At 34.4% G+C, this 27,685-nt stretch overlaps 1 non-coding gene across 1 annotated transcript; it reads right to left on the bottom strand.

Moving 5' to 3' along the window:
* Positions 1 to 13,214: 13,214 nt before the first annotated feature.
* Positions 13,215 to 13,321, bottom strand: LOC111541595. Its single transcript, XR_002731315.1, has one exon. It is a non-coding gene; the product is annotated as a U6 spliceosomal RNA (small nuclear RNA).
* Between the last annotated feature and the right edge of the window lie 14,364 nt (positions 13,322 to 27,685).

Below are 27,685 nucleotides of genomic sequence, written 5' to 3'. Positions count from 1 at the left end.
TCTTTCTTTCTCTCCTTCTCTTTCTCTCTCTTTCTTCTTTCTCATATTAGAAATCTAAAACTCTTGGTATTGACAGACAAGCAAGACTGAACTAAAATGGAACTTATAAAGTAAATAGTAAAGAAAACTTGGGGGTAAGTAAATAATTAATTTTTTAAAAGGAACTATCATTATTTAGCCCAGAGAAGAAACTTTTTGTAGGGTTGGAGGACAGAGATGTGCCATCTTCCTTACATGCAGGAAGGATAAATCATTTGATTTTTGTTTAATAACAGGTGGAACTTTAGTAAGAATAAGGTAGGTGGTGTGTGCATAGAGCAAAATAATGAAACAAACCAGAAACCCAACTGTTTGATTTGAATGTATTTCGTTACAAAGTTTTGGTAACATAAAGAGAAAAAGGAAATTAGAAAGATAACTTGTTTAAAACCTATCACCATAATACAAAAAGGAGTTGGAAAATCAAGTTACACAGCATCTTTCAGGGTTTCTATAGAAGTTTAACTTTCACTCAAGAGAAAAGCCATTAAAGCAATTTGGCTATGACTCAACATAATATTTCTTACTCTCAAATCTGCATTCATTGGGAGAAATTGTGACTGACTCAGATTCAGTGAGGTGTCTATTTCTAGATTAAATAATGGTAGCAGGTGGGCAGGATCATGTTAAGCTCATGGAGAAGCTTTCTTGTGGGCAATGGAGGGCTCCATCTTAGCAATCAATTCTTCTGTTGACTACTACTCCGCAAATAGACTATTTTACTTAGTGTACATAGGCAAATATCAAGGGTGTGTGTGTGTGTGTGTTGTAAAATGGAAGTAACTAAAGGGAAGACATTCTAGATATATGTTATTATAAAATAAGATAAATTCCCATGCATTTGGGATGATTTAAATATGTTTCCTTATAAAATCAAGAAAATTGGCTGATTTATATGATTTGCTTCAATATACTGGATTTATAATTGGAGAAGACCTGCTTTCCAAGAAAAAAATTGTGTGAGTATATATTTATTTATACATACATGTGTGTGCATGTATTTCTATACAATTTTTTAAATCTCAGAATAACATTCCTTATCACCTATTCAAGATACAATAAGGCTTAGTATTTTTCTTTAATTTACTTGATAAAGTATCCATATCCTTCATTATTTTGATGCCTACTATATTGGTCAAGTAGCTGTGCTACGCCAGTTGAGAATTAATATGGACTTATTTTAGAAAAATAATACCTAAAAATTTGGCAGTTGGCTGACTACCAGTCAATGAGAACCTATCTAAAATATAAATGTATTTTTAAAGTAGCTGTTGAACTTTTTGACCTGTAACAAATGTCTGACTATAAACTCTAGCTCAAAAATAAATTCACAGAATTTAGTAGGCTTTTGAGCTATAGAAAAATTATATGACAGAATTTTTTTAATTAGTGAGTCAATTAGACATTGATTAGAACACTGTAGCACCCATACAAGTTTTATTATCACCATTCAGGCTTAGCAAGCTTGTATGCTCCTTATATTTTGCAGCAGTTCTATTTGGTTTAATATTTGGAATTAATTTCTGAAATAGCTTAGACAGGCTGAGCATTCAGCCTGTCGTTTTTCTAAATCTGATAGGATGGAATAATAAGTAGCTGAAATATTCTAGAGCTATATTACAAGCTTCAGTGATCACAAGGGTCTATGATTCATTCTCAAAGCAAAGTTACTTTTCTAATATGTCTGATGTATTGGTTTTTATTGGCAATTTTCATCTGAGTTGGTGACCCTGCCATTTGTCTTTATTGTTATTATTCTCTTTTTGTGGCAATGATAAGAAAACTGGTTCAGGCCCTCTGGTTGTTTATGTCTGCATTCAGTTATTCTTGAGACTGCTCTGCCTTGCTGGGTTCCTTTCTTGCCAATCTTTTTCTTTCTTTATTTATTTTTTATGGATACCTGATTTCTGAGCAGATGCTCTTTTTAATCTCATCTTATGTTAATTTTAAATACTTATTTATCAAATGTTTCCAGTCAGTACATCAGGAATCAGTTTCTGTGTTACATTCATGGCACTCATTAAATTGTGATCTCATGATTAACATACTTGTCTCCTTTAAAGGACTGTTAGCTTAAATAGGGGAGGAATTTTATTTTTGTCATCTCTAGAACCAGAGTCTAAGCACAGAACTGAATACACTCTAAACACCCAGGAGTTTTTGATTGAAGGAGTAAGCAATAACAGAACATCAGTGCAGAACTGGAAACTTAATGGGTGGGAGGTAAATAAAGTAAAGGAAGCAAAGAATAAATTGGTACTTACATATTGTTGGTTTGGAAAAATCCACAGAAAAGATAACTATTATTTTGAGTTATTGAAGTTGGCTACTTATTATCTGTATTCCTAAATGGATGTTCCATTATGAATACATAGAACAATTAAAGTTGCAGAGGTCAGCCTTCCTTTCTTTTTAGTACTTCAAGAATGTCTATCCACATGCAAGTTTGACCTAACATTTTATGCTCTTTCCCATGGTTCTTTCTCTTCTTCTAACTCTGTACTCAGCTCTATATCTTATTCAAGCCTATATCCTTCTTTTGGTGATTATTTTAATATCTTTTTTTTAGCTTCCCGAACTTGCTTCTTATTCTACTCCCACCCTATTCTAGCTTATTTTACATTTTCTTCCCATTCTTTTGGTTTCAGTAAATGTATAACTCATTTGTAAATTTGGGGAGATATCTCTGAAGACGGTATATAATTATGCTATTATAGCTTGGCACCCAGATTCCTATGAAATAAACTCAATATACGAATCTTTTCCAGAACCCCAGTACATGTGATCTGTGTTAATTAACTGTGTTCAGCCTCCAATATTTTATGCCAATCCTACAAAATCTAAGTTTTCAGGGCTACAGGAAGGATCAAAAAAGATGATGAATATAGAACCATATTTTCAGTCAAATCTCATCAGTTTACATATACATTTTGTAACAACTAATGAAAAATATCTTATATGACTTCCTAGGTGGAGATGAATACTTATGAGGATGAGTGCAAAAGTCAGAGTGCCTGCAGGCATCTCTCAGCTATGCTTTTTGCTTGCTGACCTGGAGTCTAAGTAAGGTGTTTAAGTTTTGTCTATCTCAGTTGCTTCATAGAATTATGGGGATCAAATATGTAAACACATGTAAATTTCCTTGCTACTACACAGCAATACTCGATTAAATGTGAGCATTTACCATTGCTGTTTTTCTTTTTATTGTTACAAAATATTATTGATATATTCATACTCTTTGTGTTTAAGCAAATTTTGCAGCCAACTGTAATCACACTTTCAAGATATACTTCTATCTCCAAAAGAAAAATCCTAAGCTACAACTTAACAATGTTGCTCTCATATACTTGGATGAATATTAATGTTTTTAAAATGGAGGGTCTTCAAAAGCAATCAGAGATACCCAGTGATTAACGGAGGTTTCCTTCTTTTCCAAACTGCTCTGAAATTCACCTGTTGAAACGTGTTTTTCTGTTCTGTGGTCATAACCAGAACTTTTAGCATCTCTAAAATATTCTGTTTTACTTTATCTCTACTCTATACTAATATAGCTCAATCCTATACCATCATAACTGACAGCTCCACAACAGGGGTAGAGCCCATTCATTCCAAGGAGGACTCAAATGCTAGTGATCTTCAACCTCTCTTCCACTTGTGAGGATGAAAGCTGGAGTCTATTGAATCTGCTTTCTAGGTATGAATAGACTGAATGAAGACATCCTGGCACTGGTGAATTCTATTTCTTTATTTTTGTCATCTTCTCAGCACCCATTCTATTCTTTCCCATCTGTATCAGCTTTGATTAGGGTGATATTAGTTTCAACTTCTGTCACAATAAGTAGGCTCCCTGTTGTTTAAATCAATCAGGGCTATCCCATCCCTCTTTCCACAATATTTCATGTAGCTCAAGTCTCGACCAGTCATAACATGACACTCCCCTGAACACAGGGGCCTGTTTACAGTGTTTCAATTAGTAGGAAAGTCAGATATTTATTTGATGTCCTCTGTGCTGTTGGATGGGAATGTACCATGTTGCCCAACTGCTGGCAGCCACATTAGGACTTACAGGGAAGCCAGAGGTAGAGTGAAGCCAGATTTTTTTATGGCACAACAGAGAATCTGAAAGATATTGAGTTCTTGATGACATTATTGAACCATTGGACCTTCAAGTTACATGAGCCAGTGATTCCCCTTTATTGTTTAAGTCACTTGGAATAGAGGTATACTTTATAATCCAAGCAATCAAACATGAACTTTCATTGAGTGATTTGTGAATAAACTCTTCACTCAAGATCACAGCACACTCAGTGTCCTTTACATTAAAAAACGAAATAACCATAGAATCCCCCCTATGGAAAATGTTCTCATACCTGAGAATGTAGAAGTTATTTTACTAAAGCAAAAGTTAACTGGCACAATTTAGCTTCGGCAGCTGGCCAGTGATTGTACAGAATATTCCTTGACTGAGATCCAGAGATGTCCAGAGGCAGGCCCAAACTGCTCTGAGATTAGCGAGGCATATTACATCAAGACAACCTTGTGGTATACAGCCAGTCAGGTAAGTTTCCTCCAAACACAAAAGCTTTGCAACTCCACCACATTCACAGGACTCAAGTTTGTTTCAGAATCCTAAATCTGGTTCCCAAGGACTTTTTGTGTCACACGAAAGCCAGACATAGTAAGCTATCTGTACTCAAGGCCCTCGGCTGGCTTCCTATTATGCTCTAAGAAAGCAACGGATTCTTGCAAGTGATGGAAATGTTACCCAATCTGATCCTCACTTATACCTGTAAATTCATTTCCTAACACTCTCTCTTTCATTTAGGTCTAGTCTCACTGGCCACCTCACTTTCCTACCAACATACTATATGTATTCCTGCCACATACCCTTTTGTACTGGCTACTACTCTGTCTTAGAAGGCCCTTCCTGCCAATATCTGCATGGCTCACTCTCTTAACTTTCTTCTAAGAACATTTTCACAGTGGAACTTTCATTGCATTATTTTTCAAAAATATCAAATGCTTCTTTTACCATGTTCTTTGCTCCCCCACCATACCTATACAACCTTCCTTATCCATGCTTCTGCTTTATTTTCTTCTTAGTCTTTAGTACCTAACATAGAAGTTTTAAAAGTAATTATCATGTTTACTATATATTTCCCCATTAAAGTGTGATTTTCATATGCACAAAGAAATAATTGGTATTGGAGTTACCCTACCTTACTCACAATTATAAAACTAAAGAATATATATGCGAGCAATGAACTTCAGGCATTGGAAACAGGCAGCACAGGATTGTGAAAGAAAGCAACATAGGAAAGGAAGTGCTTGGTATTTTCCTCAGGTTTTTTTTTTTTTTTTTTTTTTTTTCCTGCAAGGCCTTTTCCTGAACAGTCAGGGAGGTAGGAGCCCTCAAATGAATAGAGGAGTTAGGGAATGCTGAAGTAGCTGAGAGTTGTAGGGCACAGTCCTGGAGAGAAGAGAACCATCTATAACAGAAAAAGAAGTCAGAAAAATTAAAAGAAAGTATGGATCCTTATGTACAATGGCACAACTATAAGAATTGATGGCTGAATTTTTTAACAGATAGAGTAGAAATTAGAAGACAAGAGAACCTCCTCATTAAAAGGCAAAAAAAAAAAAAAATTAAATGTCAACCAAAAATTGTGTATCCCATGAAGCTGTCCTTCATTAATGAGGTTCCAGTAAGAATATTTCAATTAAAGAAACCAACAAAGAATGCACATTTGGGCCATAAGTAGAAAGCTGAAACTGGATCCTTTCCTTACTCCTTATATGAAAATTAATTCAAGATGGATTAGAGACTTAAATGTTAGACCTAATACCATAAAAACCCTAGAAGAAAACCTAGGTAATACCATTCAGGACATAGGCATGGGCAAGGACTTCATGTCTAAAACACCAAAAGCAACGGCAACAAAAGCCAAAATTGACAAATGGGATCTAATTAAATTAAAGAGCTTCTGCACAGCAAAAGAAACTACCATCAGATTGAACAGGCAACCTACAGAATGGGAGAAAACTTTTGCAATCTAGTCATCTGACAAAGGGCTAACATACAGAACCTACAAAGAACTCAAACAAATTTACAAGAAAAAGACAAACAACTCCATCAAAAAGTGGGCAAAGGATATGAACAGACATTTCTCAAAAGAAGACATTCATACAGCCAACAGACACATGAAAAAATGCTCATCATTACTCGCCATCAGAGAAATGCAAATCAAAACCATAATGAGATACCATCTCACACCAGTTAGAATGGTAATAATGAAAAAGTCAGGAAACAACAGGTGCTGGAGAGGATGTGGAGAAATAGGAACACTTTTACACTGTTGGTGGGATTGTAAACTAGTTCAACCATTATGGAAAACAGTATGGTGATTCCTCAAGGATCTAGAACTAGAAGTATCATATGACCCAGCCATCCCATTACTGGGTATACACCCAAAAGATTATAAATCATGCTGCTATAAAGACACATGCACACGTATGTTTATTGCGCCACTATTCACAATAGCAAAGACTTGGAATCAACCCAAATGTCCATCAGTGACAGACTGGATTAAGAAAATGTGGTACATATACACTATGGAATACTATGCAGCCATAGAAAAGGATGAGTTTGTGTCCTTTGTAGGGACATAGATGCAGCTGGAAACCATCATTCTCAGCAAACTCTCACAAGAACAGAAAACCAAACACCGCATGTTCTCACTCATAGGTGGGAACTGAACAATGAGATCACTTGGACACAGGAAGGGGAACATCACACACTGGGGCCTATTACGGGGAGGGGCGGAGTGGGGAGGGATTGCATTGGGAGTTACACCTGATGTAAATGATGAGTTGATGGGTGCTGACGAGTTGATGGGTGCAACACACCAACATGGCACAAGTATACATATGTAACAAACCTGCACATTATGCACATGTACCCTAGAACTTAAAGTATAATAATAATAAAAAAGAATGTACATTTTTTATATGTATTGTTTTAGATAAAATGAAAACTGAGATAGTTTATGTTTAGCCTCAATATATAACACTCAGTGAGTCTCAATATATTTCAAAATAAATGCTTAAAGTTTTGTTTTAAATTGACATGATAATTGTATATATTTATGGGGTATAGTGTGATGCTTTGATACCTATTGTAATAAATCAGGGAAGTTAGCATATTTATCACCTCAAACACATGTCCTTTCTTTGTGGTGAGGACATGCCAAATCCTCGCTTTCAGCCATTTGGAAATATACAATACATTATTGTTAACTGTAGTCATCCTGCTGTGCAATAAAACACAAACTTATTTCTCCTATCTTACTGTAACTGTATGCCTGTTGACTAACCTGTCCCTTTAACACTTCTTCCTCCCTCCCCTCCCCCACCTCTGGCAATTACTATTCTACTCTACTTCTAAAAATCAATTTTTAAAAAATTTCCAGTAGGAGTGAGATCATGCAGTATTTGTCCTTGTGTGCTTGGCTTGATTCACTTAACATTGTCTCTAAGTTTCATCCACGTTGTCAAAAATGACAGGTTTTCATTTCTTTTTATGGTTGAATCGTATTCCATTGTGTATATGTGCCACATTTTAAAAATCCATTCATCTATTGATGAACACTTAGGTGTTGATTCCATGTCTGAGCTGTTGTGAATAGTGCTGCAGTAAACCTGGGAGTGGAGATATTTCTTTGGCATATTGATTTTATTTTTGTTAATATATACCCAGTAGTAGTATTGTTGGATCATATGGTAGTCCCATGTTATTCTACTTTTTAAAGGAACTTCCCTACTATTACCCATAATGACTGTACTAATTTACATTCCTGCCAGCAATGTATAAGATTTCCCCTTTCTTCACATCTTCATCAGCATTTCAATGGATTAAAGACTTAAATGTAAGACCCCAAATAATAAAACTATTAGAAGAAAATGTAGGGTGAATGCTTTATGACATTGGTTTAGGCAAAGATTTTTTGAATAAGACCTCAAAAACTCAGACAATTAAAGTAAAAATAGGTGAATGAGATTACATCAAACTAAAAAGCTTCTGCAGAGCAAAGAAAACAACCAACAGAGTGAAGAGACTTCCTACAAAATGGAAGAAAATATGCACAAACTGAATCTGACAATGAGTTAATATTCAGAATATGTAAGGAACTCAAAAAACTCAATAGCCAAACAACAGATATTTGATTTAAAAATGAGCAAAATATATGATTAGACATTTCTTGAAAGTAGACATACGAATGACTAACATGTACATGAAAAATACTCAACATCCCTAATCATTGTGGAAATGCAAATCAAAACCACAGTGAGTTACCACCTCACCTCATTTGGAATGTTATAGAATATATTTTGAGCACTATGGAATTAATTAAAAATCAAGTAATTAAGATATCTAGAAAATCCCCAATTATTTGGAAATTTAAAAAAATACGTCTTTTTTGTTTTTTGTACAAATTTTATTTTCGTTTGGGGGTACATGTGAAGGTTTGTTATATAGGTAAACTCATGTCACGGGTGTTTGTTGTACAGAGATTATTTGATCACCCAGGTATTAAGCCTAGTATCCAATAGTTATTTTTTCTGCTCCGCTTCCTCCTCCCAAGTAGATCCCAGTGTCAGTATTTCCTTCTTTTTATTAACGAGTTCTCATCCTTTAGCACCCACTTATAAGAGAGAACATGTGGTATTTGGTTTTCAATTTCTGTATTAGTTTGCTAAGAATAATAACCTCCAGCTCCATCCATGTTTCCACAAAAGACATGATCTTTTTTTTTATGACTACATAGCATTTCATAGTGAATATGTCCCACATTTTCTTCATTCACTCTACCATTTATAGAGATTTAAGTTGATTCCATGTCTTGCTATTGTTACTGATGCTGCAGTGAACATTCCCGTGTGTGTCTTTATGGTAGAATTATTTATATTCTTCTGAGTATATACCCAGTAATGGGATTGCTGGGTCAAATGGTAGTTCTGCCTTTAGGACTTTAAGGAATAATCATACTGCTTTCTACAATGATTGAACTAATTTACACTATCACCAACAATGAGAGTGAAAGTGTTCCCTTTTCTCCACAATCTTTCAGGTATCTGTTATTTTTTCAAATTTTTAGTAATAGCCATTCTGACTGGTGTGAGATGGTATATCATTGTGGTTTTGACTTTCATTTCTCTATTATCAGTGATATTGAGCTTTTCTTTCATACGTTTGTTGGCTGCATGTATGTCTTCTTTTGAGAAGTGTCTGTTCATGTACTTTGCCCACTTTTTAATGGGGTTGTTTGTTTTTCTCTTGTTAATTTGTTTTGGTTCCTTTTAGATGTTGGATATTAGACCTTTGTTAGGTATTTGCAAAAATTTTGTCCCATCCTGTAGGTTGTCTGTTTATTCTGGTGATAGTTCTTTTTGCTGTGCAAAAGCTCTAATTAGAAGTTTAATTAGGTCTCATTTGTCAATTTTTTGCTTTTGTTGTGATTGCTTTTGGTATTTTTTTGTCATAAAATCTTTGCCTGTTGCTATGTCCAGGAAGGTATTACCTTGGTTGTCTTTCAGGGTTTTATAGTTTTGGGTTTTACATTTGAGTCTTTAATCCATCTTGATTTGATTTTTGTATATGGTGTAAGGAACAGGTCCAGCTTCAATCTTTAGCATATGGCTAGCCAATTATCCCAACAACATTTATTGAATTGGGAGTCTTCTCCCCATTGCTTGTTTTTCTCAGCTGTGTCAAAGATCAGATGGTCATAGATGCATGGCCCTATTTCTGCACTCTCTATTCTGTTCCATTGGTCTAGCTGTCTGTTTTTGTACCAGTACTATGCTGTATTGGTTACTGTATCTCTGTAGTATAGTGTGAAGTCAGGTAGCATGATGCCTCCAGGTTTGTTCTTTTTGATTAGGATTGCTTTGGCTTTTCTGGCTCTTTTTTGGTTCTATGTGAATTTTAAATTATTTTATTTAATTTTTTATTATTTTATTTTATTTTATTTAGTTCTGTGAAGAATATCATTGGTAGTTTAATAGAGTCACATTGAATCTGTAAATTGCTTTAATCAATATGGCCATTTTAATGATATTGATTCTATCCACGAGCATGGGATGTTTTCCCATTTGCTTGTGTCTTCTCTAATGTCTTTGAGCAGTATTTCGTAATTCTCACTGTAGAGGTCTTTTACATCCCTGTTTATCTGTATTCTTATTTTATTCTTTTTGTGGCCATTGTAATGGGATTGTGTTACTAATTTGGCTCTCATCTTGGCTGTGGGTGGTGTATACAAATGCTAATGATTTTCATAAATTGATTTTTGTATCCTGAAACTTTGCTGAAGACTTTTATCAGCTGAAGGAGCTTTTGAGGTAAAGACTATGGGGTTTTCTAGATACAGAATCATGTCTGCAGAGTTTGACTTCCTCCCTTTCTGTTTGGATGCCTTTTTTTTTTTTATTGCCTGATTGCTCTGGCTAGGACTTCCAATACTGTGTTGAATAGGAGTGGTGAAAGAGGGCATCCTTGTCTTATGCCTGTTTTCAAGGTGAATGTGTTCAGCTTTTGCCCATTCAGTATGATGTTGGCTGTGGGTTTGTGATAGATGGCTCTTATTATTTTGAGGTATGTTCCTTCAATACCTAGTTTATTAAGAGTTTTTAACATGAAGTGGTATTAAATTTGATCAAAAGGCTTTTCTGCATTTATTAAGAGAATCATGTGGTTTTTGTCTTTAGTTTTGTTTATGTGATGGATCACATTTATTGATTTGCATACTTTAAATCAACCTTGCATCCTGGAGATGTAGCCTACTTAATTGTGGTAATTAATTTTTATGTGCTGCTGGATTCACTTACCAAGTAGTTTGTTGAGGATTTTTGAATCCATGTTCTTCAAGGATATTGGTGTGAAATTGTCTTTTCTTCCTATCTCTCTGCCAGGTTTTGGTATCAGGATAATGCTGGGGGAGGAATCTCACCTCAATTTTTTGGAATAGTGTCCATAGGAATGGTAGTGGCTCTTCTTTGTACATCTGGTAGAATTTGCCTGTGAAGCCGTCAGGTTCTGGGTTTTTTTTTTTTTTTTTTGGTTTCTGATGGTTGTTTGTATTTCTGGGAGGTCAATGGTAACATCCCCTTCATCATTCGTAATTGTGTTTATTTGGATTTTCTCTCTATTCTTCCTCATTAATCTGCTTAATAGCCTATTTTATTTTTTTTCCCAAAAAAACCCCAACTCCTATATTTGTTTATCTTTTGAATGTTTTTTTTGTGTCTCAATTTACTTCAGTTTGGCTCTGATTTGGGTTTTTTTTTTGTCTTCTGTTAGCTTTAGGTTTGATTTGTTCTTCTCTAATTCTTTCAGTTGTGATGTTAGGTTGTTAATTTGAGATCTTTCTAAGTTTATGATGCAGGTATTTAATGCTATGAATTTTCTTCTTGATGCTGCCTTAGCTCTGTGTCACAGAGATTCTAATATGCTGTATCTTTGTTCTCATTATTTTCAAAGAACCTCTTGATTTCTTCTTTAACTTCATTATTTACCCAAAAGTCATTCAGGAGTATGTTGTTTAATTTCCATGTAATTCATTGGTTTTGATTGACTTCTATTTTTATTGTACTGTGCTTTGAGAGTGTGTTTGATTTCAGGTTCTTTTTTTTTTTATTTGCTGAGGATTGTTTTATGTCCAATTATCTGACCAATTTTAGAGCACGTGCCATGTAGCAATAAGAAGAATGTATAGTCTGTTGGTTTTCAGTGGAAAGTTCTGCAGAGGACTGCCAGATCCACTTGGTCCAAGGTTGACTTCAGTTCCTGAATATCTTTATTTTCTGCACCTATTATCCGTCTAATACTGTCAGTGGAGTGTTGGAGTCTTGCACTATTATTGTGTGACAGTCTATGTCTCTTTGCTGGTTATCTAAGAACTTGTTTTATGAATCTGGGTGTTCCTGTGTTGGGTACATACATATTTAGGATACTTAGGTCTTCTTGTTGAATTGATCCTTTTAACATTATGTAATGCCCTTCTTTGTCTTTTTTTGATCTTTGTTGGTTTAACCTTTGTTTTGTCTGACATTAGGATTGCAACCCCTGCGTTTTTCTGTTTCCCATTTGCTGGGTAGATTTTCCTTCATCCTTTTATTTTGAGCCTCTTGGTGTCATTACATGTGAGATGGGTCCCTTGAAGACACCATAACAAAAGGTCTTGATTTTTTATCTAGCTTGCCACTCTGTGCCTTTTAAGTTATTATGCTAGCTTGTTTGCACAGTTGCATTATAGTATCACTGGTATGTATAGTTGTGTTTTTGTATTAGCTGGCAGTGATTTTTCTATATTTACTGCTTCTTTCAAGATCTCTTGTAAGGCAGGTCTGATCATAACAAACTCTCTCAACATCTGCTGATCTGAAAAGAATCTTATTTCCCCTTCACTTAGAAATCTTAGTTTGGCTGGATATGAAATTATATGTTGAAGATATTTTCCTCTAAGAATGTTGAATATGGGTCCTCAATCTTTTCTGGCTTCCTGGGTTTCAGCTGAGAGGTCCACTATTAGCCTGATGGACTTCCCCTTGTAGGTGGCCTACCCTTTCTCTCTAGCTGCCTTTCACTTTGTTTCTTTCATTTTGACTTTGGAATATCTGATGATTGTGTGTCTTACAAAGAGCCTTCTTGTGTAGAATCCTGTAGGCTTTCTCTGTATTTCTTGAATTTGACTGTTGGCTTCTCTAGCAAGGTTTGAGAAATTTTCATGGACAATGTCCTATACCCTGGATATCCTATATTGATATCTGATATCATAGACAAAACATTGAAATATGTTCTCCAAGTTGTTTGTTTTCTTCCCCTCCCTTTCAGTGATGCCAATGATTCACATAGATTGGCCTCTTTACATAATCCCATATTTTTCAGAGGTTTTATTCATTCATTATTGTTAGTTTCCTTTATTTTTGTCTGACTGTCTTATTTCAGAGTGCCATTATTCATGTTCTGAGATTATTTCCTTTGCTTGGTCTATTCTGCTGTTAATACTTGTGATTACATTGTGAAATTCTTGCATTGTGTTATTCAGCTCTGTCAGATCTATTAGGTTCTTTTTTATACTGGCTCTTTCATCCTTAAACTCCTATATCATTTTATTGTGAAAAATTTGAAATGCTTCATGAATGTGCATGCCATTATTTCACAGGGGTCATGCTAATGATCTGTGTATCATTGCAGTTTTAGTATATATGCTGCCCAAGTGAGCAGTAAACAACGTACTTCTAAGTAACTTTGGGTCAAATAAGAATTCACAAGGGAAATTAGAAAACATTTCTAAAAATGGTAAAACAAAGCATCAAAATTTGTGTGATGTATCTAAAACAGTGTTTAAAAAGAAATTCATAAGTTCAACTCTATATAATTGAAAAATAAAAAGGTTGAAAATTAGTAATCTACAATTCCATTTGAGAAGCTAAGAAAAAAAGAGCAAATTAAATACAAATTAAGTAGAAGAATGCATACATTGAGGATAAGATCAGAAATTAACAAAAATAGAAAAAATAGAATAACAAAGCCTACAGTTGATTATGTAAAAAAATTAATAATGCTGACAAATCTTATCAACAAGATTAAGACAAAAAAGAGAAAACACAAACTACCAATAACTAGAATAAAAAATAGAGTATCACTAAATTTCCTACGGACATAAAAAATGATCAAGAAATATAACCAACCCAATGCCAATAGGTTTGACAATTATACAAAGGCGATTCTATGGAAAATACAAATTAGTGAAACTGAAAAAAAAAAACTACACGTGTAATCTATTAAAAAGGAATTAAATGTTATTAAAATGTTTTCACAGAGAAGACTAGAGATCCTGCTGGTTTCATGAATGAATTCTTCTAAGCATTTTAAGACACAAGAACATTAATTGAATAAAAACTTACAGATGATGGAGAAGCTAACACTTTTCTTCTGATTTTAAAAAAGCTGAGATAATCATGATGACAAAAGATGTCTCAAATTACAGACTAATAGCCCAAAGGTGAAAAGATGTATAAATCCTATCACAAAATATTAACGAGTTGTAACCAGCAAAAAATAAATAAGTATACATCATGACTCTGTGGGTTGATTCCTACTCAAATCATGAATGCAATTCATCACCTTAAAAATAGAAACAAAACCAACTTTTCTTGTAAACTTTTCAATTAATGCAAAATAATCATTTAACACATTTCAATACATAGAATAGAATTACAAAGCAAAATAGACAAAATGGGCATCTCTAATAAGAGGCATCTGAGAAAAACCTCGAGCTAGCACTATATTTAAATGGTCAAACATTAGACATTTGAGGGAATAAAAAGTTCATCCATGATTTTTTTTCTGATATTGTTATATCTTTGCATATAAAATTTCTATAAATAGAATTCACATGTTTTAAGTGCAGGATTTATTTATTTTTGATAAATGAATAGAATGATATGAGAACCAGCACAATCAATTTTTAGTACACCTCCATCACCTCAAAGAAATTTCTCATGCTCCTTTGCATTACATCTGTGCCCCAATCCCCCAAATCCTGTGAACTGCTAACTTTCTTTTACTGTTTCCCCTTTTTCTAGGATTTCATATAATCATACAATATGTACTCTTGTGTATGGCTATTCACTTAGCGTACTATTTTTGAGATTCTCTCATGGTGGATGCTATTTGTATCAGTAGTTGATTTCTTATTATTGCTGAATAACATTCCGATGTATAGGTATACTACATTTTCTTTACTCATTAATCAGATGAAGGATATTTGAATGGTTTACAAGTTTATAGCTATAGTAGACAATACTTTTAAGACATTAAAATACACATCCGTGTTTGACATCTGTTTTAATTTTTCTCAGTAGATAACTAAAATGGGAGGTGCTTGGTCAGTGGTGTACCTTTTTAAGAAGTTATAAATTGCTTTTAAAGTGACTGTACCATTTTGCATTCCCATCAGCCAATATACGAAGATTCTAGTTTCTCTACATCTTCATGGTATTATCAGCTTTCTTCGCTTTTAGTTATTTTAGGGAATGTATAATAGAATCTCCTTGGGGTTATAGTTGGCATTTTCCTAATGACTGATGATGCAGACCATCTTTTTATGTGTGTTGATCATTCACATATCTTCTTTTGGGAAGTGTTTCTTTAAATATTTGACCATTATTTATTGAGCCATTTTTTCTTATTATTAAATTGTAAGCATTCTTTCTTGTTAGATGTATGCTTTGCAAATATTTTAAACCACTCTGTGGCTGCTTTTTCATTATCTTGTATCTTTTTGTAAGCAAAGTTTTTTATTGCTTCTAAAATCTCGTTTTTAAATTGTTTTTATGATTTTTGCATAAAAGAAATATATTAAATTATTTTAAAATGTATATAAAATAAAAGGAATTTAAAGAGTTTAAACATACATTTTAGAATAATCTTGTTAGTTTCCACAAAACAATGCCAGGAATTTTACTGGTATTGTGTCAAATCTCTATATCACTTTGGGAAATTTGATGTTTTATCTATATCGAGTCTCCAAATTCATGATCATGGTGTATTCCTCCATTCATTTAAGTCTTCTGTAATTGATCTTAGCTATATTTTATGATTTTTAGTGTGTAGGTCTTGAATATATTTTCTTAAACTTATTATTATTTCCATTTTTTTCTGAAGCTATTTTCAATAAAATCTATTTAATTTTCTAATTTAATATTTCAGATTGTTGTTGCCGATAGAAATAAAACTGATTTTTATATTGATCTTGTTAAAATCATGTATTAATTTCCATAGCTACGTGCATGATCATGTTCTACATCCTTTAGTCAAATATGAGAGAGTATTTTTTTTTTATCTGTTCTTATTACACTGTCTAGAACGTCCAATATTCTTAAGTGGAATTGGTGTAATCAGACAACTTTGCTTTTCAGGAGGGAAGAGAGTAGAGGGCATCAGTCTTACCATGAAGTAAAATGATAGCTTAAGTTTTTAATACATTCTTTGTCAGGAAGAAGAAGGTGATTTCTATTGTTTTTAAGAGTTTCCATGCTAAATACGTGAGTTTGTCAAATGTTTTTGTGTCTGTGATACTATCTAATGTTTAATTTATTCAGTTAACATGGTGTATTATATTGCTTTTCAGATTTTAAATCAACCTTGCATATACTTGGTAATACTTTAATTCTTGCTGAGTTAGATTTACTGACATTTTGTTAAAGATTTTCACATATTTGAGAGTCTGTGATATTGTTTCATACTTATTTTGTTATTTGCTTGTTCTATTGTTGTGTGATGTCTTTTTCTGCCTTTGGTGACAAAGTGGTACTGAACTAACAAAATTAGTCAGAAAGTAAACTTTCTCCTCTATTTTGTAAAAAAGGGTGTCCAGGTTTGACATTAGTACTTTCATCATAGTTTTATAAAATTCAACAATGAAGTCACCAGGCCTAGACTTTTCTTTCAGGGAATATTTTTAATTAGTAATGGAGTATTTTACTTGATATATAGACGTTTAAATTTTTCTGTTGTTTTTGAATCAATTTGGTAAAATAATTCAATGCCCACTAAGATAAAGTAAGGTACAAGTGTTTTAAACATAAAATAAATATATATATATAATATATATATGAGTATATGTATATATACCTATATGTACCTACATATATATACCTATATATGTATACCTATACCTGTATATACACATATGTAAACCTGTATATACACATATGTATACCTATATATATACACACACCTATATTCTTATAAGTTTATATGAATAAAAATACCTAATGTTTTAAAAATTATACCTCCATGTTTGCCATTTCCAGTAGTTTCAGTTTCTTCCTCTATATATGAATTACGATCTAATGTAACCTTTTTCACACTGAAGTTCATTTAGCTTTTTTATTAAGTAGAATTCTACTACTAATGAATTATGTCAGTATTTTTTATATTTGAATTTTCTTTATTCCACAACCACCTGTAAAAAAAAGAATTCTGCTAAATATGGGACTTTTGCTGACAGCTTTTATGTTTTTGTTTGTTTCCTCAGTTTTTAACAACCTTAATAAGTCATTGCAAGGTTTTCTGGCTTCTGTCATTTCTGATAAGAAGTTAACTGTTAATCGTATTATTGTTTTTCTGCAATTGAGGTTTAATTTTTCTTTTCCTTTGACCAAGCTTTTCATTTTTATGTTAGTATGTCTAGCTCTGTGGGTGTTGTTTTTTTCTTCTTTTTCTTTTTAGTGTGTTTATCATATTTCCGATTGGATAAGTTTCTTGGGATCAGTATGGTTTTTGGTTTGTATTTTTAACTAAATTTCTTTTCAAATGATTTTCTGCCTTCTCTCCACCCCATCTTTTACTGGAAAGCTATTAAAATGTGTGCTAAAATATCTGATATTTTCCCACACATCTATGACTTAATTTTAAGTCAATTCTTTTTCTTTTTATAATTTGAAATGAATATCTACTGATCTATTTTAATCAATTACTGATTTATTTTGCCTTATCAATTCTGCTTTTGAGTCATTTAGTGAAATTTTTATTTCAATTATTGTATATTTTATCTCAGAATTAAAAAAATGTTGATACACAATGAGTATATGTATTTATGAGTTACATGTGTTATATTGATGCATGCATACAATATGTAATGATCAAATCAGGGTAATTGGGATATTTATTGTCTCAAACATTTGTTATTTCTTTGTGATGTGAACATTTCAATTCTTCTAGCTATTTTGAAATATACAATAAATTATTGTTAGCTGTAGTCATCCTACTGTGCTACTGAACACTCAAATTTATCACCTCTATCTAATTCTGCTTTTTTAATCATTAACCAACCTCTTTCTCTCCTCCCTGAACCTTTCCCAGCCTTATTCTCTACTTCCATGAAATCAACTCTTTAGCTCCTACATATCAATGAGAACAACTGAAATTTGTCATTTTTTGCCTGACTTATTTCACTTGATATGATGACTTCCAATTCCATCCATGTTGCTGAAAATGACAGAATTTCATTTTTTTGTGGTTGAATTATATTCCATGTATAATACATTCTCTTTATTCATTTGTCTGTTAATGGATACTGATGTTAATTTCATGTCTTTGTTATTGTGAAAAATATTACTATAAACATCAAAATGAAGATATATCTTTAACATGCTGATTTTTTATTTGTGTATATATATATACATATACACTTGAGATATATATATATTTTTGTGTGTGGATATATACATATATATATGGCAGTGTGAGTTCTGGTTCACATGGCAAACATACTTTTAATTTTTTGATGAAAACTCCATACTTCTTTCTATACTGACTGTACTAATTTTCATTTCCACCAATACCTGAGTTCTTTTTCCATATCCTCATAAGCATCTGTTTTCTTTTGTCTTTTTGATAATAACCATTTTACTATCTCCTTTGATATCTCATTGTGATTTTTATTTGCATTCTGCTGATGGTTAATTATGTTAAGCATTTTTTCAAGTGCCTATTAGCCATTTGCATGTCTTCTTTTGGTAAATGTCTATTCAGATCCTCTTACCATTTTTTAGAGCAGATTAGGTAGGTTTTTTTTCTATTGAGTTGTTTGATTTGTTAAAATACATTTTGGTCATTAATCTATTGTCAAATAAAATCTTTTCTCTCATTCTGTAGGCTGTATCTTTATTCCATTGATTGTTTCTTTGATGTTCAGAATATTTTTGGCATGATGAAATTCAGAAGTTTCTGATGAAGTTCAGGAGTATTTTGGCATGATGAAATTCTATTTGTCTATTGTTTGATTTTTGTTGCCTTACTCAAAATATCCCTGTGTAAATCAATGTCCTGAACCATTTCCAATTTTCTTATACTACTTCCAATATTTCCATTATTCCATTCCATTTCCAATATTTCTTTTGCATTTCAAAATATCCCTGTGTAAATCAATGTCCTGAACCATTTCCAATTTTCTTATACTACTTCCAATATTTCCATTATTCCATTCCATTTCCAATATTTCTTTTGCATTTCCAATGTTTTATTCTACCATTTTCATAATTCCAGGTCTTACATTTAAGTCTTACTTAAGTTTTGGTGTGATTTTTGCATATGGCAAGAGATAGGAGTCTAGTTTCATTCTTCTACATGTGGATATCCAGCTTTCTTAGCACCATTTATTGAAGAGGCTATTCTTTCCCCAATGTATGTTCTTGGCACTGTTGTCAAATATTAGTTGGCTATAAGTGTGGGAATTTATATCTGTGTTCTCTATTCAGTTCAACTGGGTTATGTGTCTGTTTTTTTTGCAAATATTATGCTGCTTTGGTTACCATAGTTTTGTAGTATACATTGGAATCAGATAGTGTGATGCTTCCAGTTTTATTATTTTTGCTGAAAATTCCTAGGCGATTCAGGGTTCTCTGTGACTTCATATAAATTTGAGTATTGCTTTTCTATTTCTGTGAAGATTGTCATTGGTATTTTCATAGGTATTGCATTCAATCTGTAGATCACTTTCGGTAGTATGAAAGTTATGAACAATATTAATTCTTCCAACCGATGAACATGGGTTATCTCTCCTTTTTTTTGTGTTCTTTTCACTTTTTAAATCAGTATTTAATAGTTTTCTTGTATAAATTTTCACTTCTTTTATTACATTTATTCCTAGAGAGTTTATTTAGTTATTTTTGGAGCTGTTTGTAAATTGAATTGTTTTCTTGATTTTTTTTTTCCAGATTAATTGCTGTTGGTGTATATAAATGTTACTGATTTTGTAAGTTGATTTTATAATCTGAAAGTTTACTTTTTAAAAATTCTTTCTTTCTTTCTATTTTATTTATTTATTTATTTATTTATTTATTTATTTATTTATTTAGACAAAGTCTTGCTCTGTTGCCCAGGCCGGAGTGCAGTGGCGCGATCTCTGCTCCACGATCTCCGCCTCCTGGGTTCAAGAGAATCTCCTGCCTCAGCCTTTTGAGTAGCTGGGACAACAAGTGCACGCCACCAAGCCCGGCTAATTTTTGTATTTTTAGTAGAGACAGGGTTTCACCCCATGTTAGTCTGGAACTCCTGACCTCGTGATCCGCCCGCCTCGGCCTCCCAGAGTGCTGGGATTACAGGCGTGAACCATCGCTCCCGGCCTAAAAATTATTTCTACCAGATTTTGATGGAATCCTTAGGTTTTTCTAAATATAAGATTAAGTCATAAATATCCCAATGAGACTAGAAGAATGGATGAATTCTTCTAGCAAGGAGAACTGGCAAGGCGGTACCTGCTCTGGCTGCAGGCCTCTGGAATTCAGGAAGGAGACCCCTCTGCACCAGGGACACAGAGTTGGAAGGGAATACCACTTACAGGAATGGAAGGAGCAGCAAGGCAGCTGATGTGGAGCCCAGCGGGTTTGGAGCCAGAGCATCTGTAGTGGAGCACAACCAGGAATGGCGATTCCCCTAGGCTCCCTTGGCTCCCTTAAGAGACTTTAGCTCTAGGGGAGCTATTGCAACTGAACTCTGGAGGGCAGTCTCGCCCATCAGTCTTGCCCCTTCTGTGCCAGGGGACCATGCCTAACCAGTAGAGAGCTTCAGTAAGCGTCCCTCACAGCCATGTACCAGCCCACCCACACCCTCCCTACACAGCAGCTTTCCCTGGCCCACAGCAGCCACCATACAGCTTTGCCAGAGCATGTGCACGTGAGTGGGTTTTGCTTTCCTTCACCTGCCAGCGCATGTGTGTGAAAACTCTGTCCTGCCACTTCTGCAGTGGGAGTGTAGCCCACCTCCCCGCCCCAGGACCACACCATCACACTCAGAGCTTGGGCAGGCACAGAGCCAACCAACCCTGTTCCGTTCCTGCCAGTGCCCCTTCCAGCCATGGGAGTGAAACTATGCACAGAGAACAGCGGACCTTCCCCCACCCTGAGTGACCACCCCTGCCGGTGGCACACAGAAAAAACACACAGACCTGCACCCTTCAGTGCCCTGCCTGGTGCCAAAACCATCACCAGCATGACTGTGCACGCAGTTCCCAGGAGGGGCCCCCACCCCCCATCTCCCCTAAAGCCATATTGCTTCTGCTGAGGTGAATGTCGCCCCCGGCACCCACTAACACACTGCCACAGCCAAGAAACATGCACCCTGCCATGCACAAAGGCTGCTGCTGGTACATGCAAATGAGGTGGAGTCCTGCTGTCACCACACTATAAATGCTTTGGCTGAGACCACCCATTGGAATGTAGTGACCAGTAGTTCAGGAGCAGATCAGCGCCCCCAGCACCTTGGATTCCTAACCTTGAGAATCCAGAGAACAAAGTCGAGGCACAATACAAGTCCCAGAGTTAGAGGACACAGTTCAAGAGATAGGAATCGAGCGCGGGTCACCTAGAATCTTCCAGAAACAAAGCCATTTGACTAAATCCACCTTATACCACAATCAAACCTGTGAGGTCATCAAATAGGAATAGGATATATATATAGCAAAGGTCAGCAACTGTAAAGATGGAAGGAACGTAAGCCCACAGAGATGAGAAAGAATGACCACAAGAACCCTGGCAACTCAAAAAGCCAGAATGCCTTCCTTCCTGCAAAAAACTGCACCACCTCTCCAGCAAGGGCTCCGAACCAGGCTGAGATGGCTGAAATGACAGAAATAGAATTCAGAATATGGTTACGAGCAAAGATTGTTGAGATGCATGAGTATGTTGAAAGCCAATCCAAGGACGCTAAAAATCACAATAAAACAATGCAGGAACTGACGGACAAAATAGCTAGCATAGAAAGTAATGCAACCAACCTCATAGAACTGAAAAACAAACTGCAAGAATTTCATAATACAATCACAAGTATTAATAGCAGAGTAGACCACATGAAGGAAAGAATCTCAGAGCTTAAAGACTGGTTTACTGCAATAAGACTGTCAGACAAGAATACAGAAAAAGTAATGAAAATGAATGAACAACAGCTCTGATAAATATGGGATTATGCGGAGAACAAATCTATGACTCACTGATATGCTTGAAATAGATAGGGAGAGTGTAAGCAACTTGGAAAACATATTTTAGAATATCATTCATGAGAACTTCCCCAACCTAGCTAGAGAGGCCAACATTCAAATTCAGGAAATTCAGAGAACACCAGTAAGACACTTCACAAGAAGATCAACCCCAAGACACATACATCAGATTCTTCAATGTTGAAATGAAAGAAAAAATGTTAAAGGCAGCTAGAAAAAATGATCAGGTTATCTACAAAGGGAGGCCCACCTGGCTAACAGGAAATCCCTCAGCAGAAACCCTACAAGCCAGAAAAGATTGGGGCAAATACTCAACCTTCTTATTAAAAAAAAATTCCAACCCAGAATTTCATATCTGGACGAACTTAGCTTCATAAATGAAGGAGAAATAAGATACATTTTAGATAAGCAAATATTGAGGGAATTCATTGCCCCCAAATATGCCTTACAAGAGCTCCAGAGACTTAATTCTAAGACCTCAATCTACAAAACTACCACCAGAAAATATTGCAAAAATATTCACGATATTGGTCTGGGCAAACATTTTTTGGGTAATACTGCGCAAGCACAGGCAACAAAAACAAACATGGACAAATGGGATCACATCTAGTTAAGACGCTTTTGTACAACAAAAGATACAATCAACAAAAGGGAGAGACAACCCACAAAATGGGAGAAAATATTTGCAAACTACAACTCCCCCTCTGACAATGGGTTAATAGCAAGAATATGTAGAAGTAACTCAAACAACTCTATTGGGAAGAAAAATCTAATAGTCTGATGAAAACATTGTCAAAAGGTTTACATAGATATTTCTCAAAAGTAGACATACAAAAGCCAAACAGGCATATGAAAAGGTGCTCAACATCATGGGTAATGAGAGAAATGCAAATCAAAACTACAATAAGTTCTCATCTCACCCTAGTTAAAATGATTTTATTCAAAAGATGGGCAATAACAAATGCTGGTGAGGATGTGGAGAAAAGAGAACTCTTCTACACTGTTCATGGGAATATAAATTAGTACAACCACTATGGAGAACAGTTTGGAGGTTCCTCAAAAAATTAAAACTTAAGCTATCATATGATCTACCAATTCCACTACTGGGTATATACCCCAAATAATTTTTTAAAAATCAGTTTATCAAAGAGATGGCTACACTCCTATGTAAGTTGCAGCACTGTTAACAATAGAGAAGATTTAGAAACAACCTAAGTGTCCTTTGGCAGATGAATGTCTAAAGGAGATGTGGTTCATATACACAATGGAGTACTCAGCAATAAAAAAAGAATGAGACCAGTCATTAGCAACAACATGGATGGAACTGGAGATCGTTATGTTAGGTGAGATAAACCAGACACAAAAAGACAAAGATTGAATGATCTCATATATTTGTGGGATCTAAAAATAAAATCAATTAAACTCATGGTCATAGAGAGTAGAAGGATGATTATAAGAGGCTGGGAAGGGTAATGGTTTGTTGGGAGGGACACAGGGATAGTTAATGGGTCAAAAAAATAGAAAGAATGAATAAGACCTACTATTTGATAGCACAATTGGTTGGTTATACTCAAGAATAACATAATTGTATATTAATCCCAGCAATTTGGGAGGCCAAGGTGGGTGGATCACCTGAGGTCATGAGTTCGAAATCAGGCTGGCCAACATGGTGAAACTCTGTCTCTACTAAAAATACAAAAATTAGCCGGGCATGGTGGCAGGTGCCTGTAATTCCAGCTACTCAGGAGGCTGAGGCACGAGAATCACTTGAACCCAGGAGGCAGATGTTGCAGTGAGATGAGATTGCGTCATTGAACTACAGTCTGGGTGACACAGTGAGACTTCATCTCAAAAAAAAAAAAAAAAAAAAAAAAAAAAAGTAGAAACAACTTAACTTAACAACCTAACGTCATAACTGAAAGAACACAAATCTAGCAGAAGACAAGATATAATCGAAATCAGAGCTGAACTGAAGGAGACTGGAAAACGAAATACCATTCAAAAGATCAATGGATCCAGGAGTTAGTTTTTTGAAAAAATTAATGAAATAGACTGCTAACTATACTAATAAAGAATAAAAGAAAATAAACACAATTAGAAACAGCAAAGGATACTACCACTGACCTCACAGAAATATAAATAACTATCAGCGAATATTATGACCACTTCTATGCACATAAACTGGAAATTCTAGAAAAATGAATAAATTTCTGGACACATAACCCCTCTCAAGACTGAGCCAAGAAGAAATGGATTCTGTAAACAGACCAACAACAAGCTTCAAAATGGAATCAGTTATAAATGGCCAATCAACCAAAAAAGCTGAGAACAATCTCCATCTATATCCATGTTGCTGCAAGGGACATGATTTTTGTTTTTTATTGTTGTTGTTTGTTTGTTTGTTTTAATGGCTGCCTAATATTTTATGGTGTATATGTAACCAATTTTCTTTATCCAATCCACTGTTGATGGGCACCTTGATTTATCCCATGTCTTTGCTATTGTGAAGAGCACTGCAATGAACACATATGTCATGTGTGTGTGTGTGTGTGTGTATGTGTGTCTCTTTGATAAAATGAATTATTTTGGGGGAGTATATACCCAGTAGTGAGATTTTTGGATCAAATATTAGTTCTGTTTTAAATTCTTTGAGAAATCTCCAAACTGCTTTCCACGATGGCTGAAGTAGTTTGTGATTTCACCTTTCTCGACTTAAAGTCTCTTTTATCTGATATAAGTATAGCCATTCCTACTCTTTTTCCCTTTCCATTTGCATTGAATAGCTTTTGCCATCCCTACATTTTTTGGCTTTGCATGTCTTTATAGATGGAGTGATATTCTTGAAGACAGCAACTGTTGTGTCTTATTTTTTTAATCCTTTCAGCCACTCTATAAATTTTAATTGGTTAATATCATCCATTTCTATTCAAGGTTCTTATTGATAGATAAAGAGTTTACTACTGCCATCTTGTAATTTGTTTTCTGTGGGAATTTTTTGGTAGATTCTTTAATCATTTTTTTCTCTATTATTATTCTCCTTTGTAGTAAAGGTTAAGTGATTTTCTCCAGTAATATGTTTGATTCCATGCTATTTATTTTTACTTTATCTATTATAGGTATTTTTCATGGTTATCAGGCAACTTACAAAAAATTTCTTATAACATGTTATTTAAAACTATCAACAACTTTGATCTCAAAGAAAAGTGTCAAAAGCAAATCCTACGCTTTAATACTACAGCCCTATATTTTGACTTTTGATGCTTCATTTTACTATTTTTACATTGCCTATCTCTTAACAAATCATTGTAGTTATGTTATTTTCAATAGTTTTGCTTTTGGTCTTTATAGTTTGATATGTGTTTTACTTACCAAAATTACAGTATTAGAGTTTTCTGAATGTCTCTGCTTTCTTATTTTACTCTAGTGAGTTTTATGCCTTCAGATGTTTTTGTGTTACCTGGTAGCATCCATTTTTTTTTTTTTTTTTAGATTGAAGATGTCCCTTTAAATGTATTGTATGATATATCTGGTTTGATCAATTCCTTCAGCTTTTGTTTATCTAGAAAAGTACTTATCTGTCCTTCGTGTTTAAATAACAGCTTTGCTGGGCTGCAGTATTCTTGGTACACAGGTTTTATTTTCCTTCAACAGTTAGAAGACTACATCTTACTCTCCTCTGGTCTGCAAGTCTGCTGAGTAGTCTGCTGAAAGCCATATAATGACTCCATTTCTTGTGTTATGTTTCTTTTCTCCTGCTGCCCACTGAATAATTTTTTTAGTATTTGGATTTGCTAATTTGATTATGATATAACTTGGGTAATTCCTCTTTGTGTTGAAAGTAGTTGGTGATTTCTGAGATCCCTATAAGTGGATGATCTTGTCTTCCTCTTCTTTTTCTAGATTTAAAATATTTTCATTATTTCCTTAAATATGCTTTTTAAGCCTTTTCTATTTTAATCTCCTTAAGGAATTCCAATTATATGGGAATTAGTTTACTTGATAGTGTCTCATAAATTTTGTATGCCTTTTTCATTGTTTTTAAATCTTTTTTCTCCTCTGATTAGATAATTTTATATGCTTTGTCTATAAGCTTGCTAATTAATTCCTGTGTGATCAAGTCTCCTGTTGAACCTTTCTAAAGAGGTTTTTATTTAAGCTGTTATACTACTTATTTCTAAGATTTTGTTTTTAACTCATTTCTCCGTTGAATTTCTCACTTTCATCCTGAATTGATTTTCAAATTTTATTTACTTTTTCATCCATTTTTAAAAATGATTCTTTGATCTTCTTTCAGAGGATGATTCTGATTTCACTGTCAGAAACTTCACAGATTTTCAGCTCTTCTGAGTTCATTACTGGAGCTCTTGGTGGTGTTCCTTGTTTCTTTTGGTGGTCTCGTATTTCCCTGACTTTTCACAATTCTTGCCTTTTGACATTGATGACAGCCCATTTGTGGAGACAGTCATCTCTTTCAGTTTTTGCTAGTGTTCTTTGGTGGTGTTAGACATTTACTTTCTAGTATCAGAGCATAAATGCTGGCCTTTACTGTTTTCCATTCTGGAAAAAACTTACAGTGATCACCAGAACTAAATCACAGCCCTGGAGCTAAATCATTGTCTTGTCATCATATCTTTGTTTGGGGAAGACAAAGTGAGTACCACAGCTTAATTATTGTCCTGAACTATATTGCTTCCCTGCTATTGTTTCCCAGTCTGGAGAAGTGTTAAGCAAGCACCGGAACTTAATTCCAAAATTTTGTTTCCAAACCAAGGGAAGGCTCCACCAGAGCTTCTGAGTTTTGTGAAAAATCTAGCTAGGGGTTTGGGCCTCCATTTAAATTGTGCCCCCTGAAGTACCTTGACATCAGCTAGTATTTTCAACATGGTTTCCCTGCTGATTGAAGTGTTGAGTAACCACCAAGGTCTGCATACCAGTCACTGTGATCAACATCCTGCTCTTTGTCCCCAGTTCATCCCAGGTAGTCTAGACCTCATTCATTCCCAGTGGTTCCTGTGGGATGGTATCCGAGTGACCTTCCCATGAAGATTCCTAAACAAGCAGGGAGATGGAACATTCCCTCCAATTTCCTCCTCTCACCTTGGCAACCATAAGTATAAGAAAATTATCTGTGAATGGCATTATGTCAGGTTACAGGAGGGGTTGGCACAGACTGAAATTATTATTGTTTTTTTTTTACTGGTTGTAACTTCTCTCAGTTAGGCTTCTCTTTAAAGTTCTGGTGTATTTAGGCTGGTATTCTTGTTTTTGAATTGTTTCTAGTTGTATTGTTTGAGGTTATTAATACTGGGTGACTCTTCTAATTGGCCATCTCACTGACATTACTTTTATATCCACAGCTTCTGTTTGTTTTTTTATGTTTAGATTCCTAACTTGATTATTTCTTGTATATTTACCATTAGTTCTTTGAAGTATTAATAAAAGCTGCTTCAAAGTATTTTTCTGCTAACTCTAAGTTGGAATAAATTTTGATTGACTTTTTTAAACTCTTGCATATGTATCAATTTTTTGATTGTCTAGTAATCTCTTGGTAAAATTACTAGTTATTAAGTATTGTATGAGCATTG

Source organism: Piliocolobus tephrosceles, chromosome 1 (assembly GCF_002776525.5).
Source record: "Piliocolobus tephrosceles isolate RC106 chromosome 1, ASM277652v3, whole genome shotgun sequence".
Lineage (NCBI taxonomy): Eukaryota > Metazoa > Chordata > Mammalia > Primates > Cercopithecidae > Piliocolobus > Piliocolobus tephrosceles.
Note: the sequence above shows the minus strand (reverse complement) of the source record. Positions and strands in the feature narration are given on the sequence as shown.